Source organism: Aptenodytes forsteri, unplaced genomic scaffold (genome assembly GCF_000699145.1).
Source record: "Aptenodytes forsteri isolate BGI_AS27 unplaced genomic scaffold, ASM69914v1 Scaffold57, whole genome shotgun sequence".
Classification (NCBI taxonomy): domain Eukaryota; kingdom Metazoa; phylum Chordata; class Aves; order Sphenisciformes; family Spheniscidae; genus Aptenodytes; species Aptenodytes forsteri.
In genome coordinates, this window is record NW_008796220.1 from 1,053,228 (window position 1) to 1,057,601 (window position 4,374).

A 4,374-nucleotide genomic window follows, 5' to 3' on the forward strand; every position below is an offset into this window, starting at 1 on the left:
ACCTCAGAGCCCAGGTCGAGACTATGGAATAAATACTCCTGAAAGCCATGCCCAAATGAAGGAAGGATGTGATGATGACTGGAAACAGTGACCGTGGCTTTACCAAGGGCAGACCACTCTTGGCCAATGAAGTCATCTCTTCAAAGGTTTCTCTGAAGAGATGACTTCCTCGGCGTTCAAGAGGACACCAAGGAACGCCATTTATCTTGGCTACAATTTGGTCTCTGACGGGGTCTCCCAGCCTTGTCACTGTGGCAGGGCACAGAGACAGAGGGCCTAAGCTGAATCACAAGGCAAAGCAAAGCGGCTGGACCAGGGGGCCGAGGGGGCTGAAGTCAGCGGCTGGCAGCCCAGCTGATGTTCCTCACTGGTTGATGTTGCATTGGATGTTGCTTGGTGTCTTTGTGCTGAGCGCAGAGGATGTTCTACAGAGCGAAGGATGCGGGCAGCCTGCCAGGGCCACGGGGGTGGTGAGGGGTCAGGGCCAGTGGCGCAATGGACAACGCGCCTGACTACGGATCAGGAGACTGCAGGTTCGACTCCTGCCTGGCTCGACACTTTTAGCCTGGCGGTTGTTCCTCCTGCTCCCTCCGCGAGGGCCTTTCTTCTCCTGCCCATCATCCATCCTCCTGGGCCTTCTGCGGGGGGCAAAAGTGTTGGGGCATCCTCTTGCCCTGCAGGAATGAAAGAGGTCCTCCAGGCCTTACAGTGGAGTTGGGCACCTTGTCTCATCACTCTCCCCTACGCATTACTGACATCCCTCTATTCCCACTGCTTACTCATGTTCCACACTGGGAATACTGCACACAGCTTTGGGGCCCACAGCATAAGGACATTGATCAACTGGAACAAGTCCTGTGCAGGGCCACCAAAATGGCCTGGTGTTGGTCCCATGGCTTCTCCTCATACCCGCTGGAGGAGGAAAAGCCATTGGAACTGTGTTTTTTTGGCCTGGGGAAGAGGCTTCAATGAGGACCTGATAGCAAACTTCCAGTATGTATGAGGAGGTCGTCAAGCCAGGCTCTTTACAGCATTTCATAATGAAAAGATGAGAGAGAACAGGTATAAATTGAAATGGGAGGTTCTGTCCAAACATGAGGGAAAAGTATTTTCCCAAATTTTTTGTCATTGATGAAGGTGGGCAGGAGAGAGGGATAGAGAGAGGGAGTGAAAAAGGGAGGGAGCTGCAACCAAGGCCTGGGAATGGGGGCTCAGCAGGTAAGTTTTCAGTTGGTGAAAAGGTGCCCGGGGGGTCCCAGTGTTAATGACTGAGGTGGGGGAGATACCTCACTTACCCCCAGCTGCAATGCCCAAATTATCAGGGTTGGGGTCAGCCCTGGGTCTCCTGGGAGCTGTAGTGGCGAGCTCTGGGGTGGTCCCCATGGGGAGCACATCCTCACCACCCAGGCTGAGTCCGTGCCTGGGGGCTGCATCCCTCCATATCGGCCTTGTAGCACAAGGGCAGCACGTCTGACTCCAGATCGGGAGGCTGTGTGGTTGAATCACACCAGGGTAAAGGTTCCCCGTTTCTGCAGGGTGCTGCTGGGGTGCTTCCTCCCCACGTGTCAGGATTTTGCTTTTATCCTCTCTAAGGTTCATGAGGTTCCTATCAGCCCATTTCTCCTGCCTCACAAGGCCCCTCTGAAGAGCAATCCTGCCCTTCAGCGTATCAGCCTTTGCTGATGTCGCCCAGAAACTTGCTGAGTGTGTACCCCATCCTATCATGCAGGCTGTTAATGAAGACATTTAAGAGTGTCAGTGTCAGCATCAACACCTGCAAACTCCATTACTAACAGGACACTTGCTACATTTCCAACTGGTGGTCCCAACACTGGGTCTGGTGGTCCAGCCAGGTTTTCACCCACCTTCTTAGCCTCTCATTCAGTCCGTATCTTTTCAATCTGGCTACAAGAAGACTTGGAGACCCTATTTAAAAGTCAGAGTAAACAAGTGTTTCTTTTCCCAGGTTCCAACAAGGCAGGCAGTTGGGTAGGTCAGGTAAGACCTTAGTAAACCTATGCTGGTAGTTTGCAACTACCTTTGTGTCCTTCATGTCTCTATTTTGCTCAAGTGATTCCTGACTTGATCATCCTCTGCCATGACTAATCCACTGCCACAGGCTCTGTCAGAAGGCAAAGGGACATAAAGCTGAGAGCAGACCTCATCAATAAAGACAGAGGCAGAGAAGTCATTGAGTACCTCAGCCTGCTCCATGTCTGTTGCTATTTCCCTCACTCACTCAGAAGTCTTCCCACACTTTCTTTTAATTTTCTTTTGCTGCCAATGTGGTTCTAAAAGCCATTTTGTTGACCTTTCACATTCCTACCAAACTCAACTCCAGCTGAGCTTTGGTTTTCCTGTGTCAGCAACTAATTCTAGCCATCAGATTGGGGGAATGATTATCACCCTGTTTGACACTTGTGGGACCACATCTGGAGTCTGTGTCTGGTTTTGGGATCTCCAGGACAAGAAAGACATTTACAAACTGCATTAAGTCCCAGAGATGGTCATCCAGATGAGAAGATGGTGGAGTGCCTGATGAGGAGTGGCATAGAGAGCTAGGTTTCTATAATACGGAGAAGAAGAGGTCAAGGAAGGATTATAATCTTGTTTTATGCTATGTGTGCCTACAGAGACAGTGGAGCCAGGTTTTTCTTGTGGACATAGAGGATGGTGCTCAACAAAAATGGATTACATCAAGGAAAATCTCTATTAGACGACAGGAAAACAATTTCACACATCAGAGGTCACACATTAGAACAGGGTCCCAGAGAGGTTTTGGAGTTCCCATCCTTGGAGACATTCAAAGCTCGACTAACAAAATGACATAATGCGAAAGACTTTTGTGCTCTGAGCAGGGGATTAGATCACTTGGCTTCCAGGGATCTCATAAAATCTCTTTTTTTCTATATTTAACTAGATCCTCTTGTACCCTCCGCTCCTCCCCTCACAAAGCCCATCCAGTGATGGGAAGCCCCCAGAGCTCCAAGAGGACCAGGGCCAGTGGCGCAATGGACAACGCGCCTGACTACGGATCAGGAGACTGCAGGTTCGACTCCTGCCTGGCTCGCCATTTTCCTGCCCGCAGCCTGGCCAGTAGTACTGATGGTGACAGGGGACCTCTTTCTCCATGGTGGCCTGCCTTTGCCAGGAGTTTATCCCTTCTTCCCGAGCTTCCTGTGCAGCAAAGTCTTCCCTAGCATCAGAGGAGGCTCTGACTGGATATACTAGCAAAAAAAATTTCACTGTGAGGGTAGTAGATTGCTGAGAGAGGGGCCCAGGGATGCTGTGGACTCTCCATCTTTGAAGTTATTCAGAGTTCAAGCAGGCAAGGCACTGATCTGAATGTCATAAGTTGGGCAGAAATTTGGACTAGAGACTTCCACATGTCATTTCCAACCTGAATCACTCTATTATTCAATGGGAAGTTCCTGCTTCCATGTTCTTTTGCTGCTCCATCCCACGTTGGCAGGCTTATGGGCTTGTCACCACCTTTGTGGTGCCTTCACCCTGGATGTGGCTTGGACAAGGAAGGTCGAAGATGCCCCTGTACAGGCTAGCCCAGACCAATGGGCCATCAAGCAAGATCTCGCTACCCACAGCTCACCTGCTCTGCCCTCTGTCATCAGGCAGGAGTAAATGGAGGACAAAACAGGTGGTCTTGGGCTGAGCTCAATCCTCAGCTGTGCACCACGGCTCCAGAGAGCCCTGGGCTGCTCCAAGCCCTGCATTAGTTGGGAATTGTAGCCACACCTCCCATGGGACAGGCGAGATGTCACCTCCAACACACCAGAGCAGCTGAGGGGCTGGAGGCCACCATCTGCCCTTGCTGCCCGGGCTCCTTGTGGGGGGACTCAGCACAGGCACCGCTTCTCCTGGGTAGTGGGACCAGCGGGACCAATACTGACCTCTCCCCCATAGGCGAGTAAGGTGAGGCTGTCATGGATGGGGCAGGAGGGAGCTAGGTGAGGTCTTGCCACTTCCCTTTAACCACTGTCATGGTTTAACCCCAGCCGGCAACTAAGCCCCACGCAGCTGCTCGCTCACTCCCCCCCAGTGGGATGGGGGAGAGAATCGGAAGAGTAAAAGTGAGAAAACTCGTGGGTTGAGATAAAGACAGTTTAATAGGGAAAGCAAAAGCCGCACACGCAAACAAAGCAAAACAAGGAATTCATTCACTCCTTCCCATCGGCAGGCAGGTGTTCAGCCATCCCCAGGAAAGCAGGGCTCTATCACGCGTAACGGTGACTTGGGAAGACAAACGCCACCACTCTGAATGTCCCCCGCTTCTTTCTTCTTCCCCCAGCTTTATCTGCTGAGCATGACGTCATCTGGTGTGCAATATCCCTTTGGTCAGTTGGGGTCAGCTTATCC

The 4,374-nt window shown here is 51.5% G+C and overlaps 2 non-coding genes across 2 annotated transcripts; both read left to right on the forward strand.

Annotated features, from left to right (window-relative positions):
- Positions 1–481: 481 nt before the first annotated feature.
- On the forward strand, positions 482–554 carry TRNAR-ACG. Its single transcript has one exon. It is a non-coding gene; the product is annotated as a tRNA-Arg (tRNA).
- A 2,443-nt stretch (positions 555–2,997) lies between these two features.
- Positions 2,998–3,070, forward strand: TRNAR-ACG. The gene has a single exon. It is a non-coding gene; the product is annotated as a tRNA-Arg (tRNA).
- Positions 3,071–4,374: the final 1,304 nt, after the last annotated feature.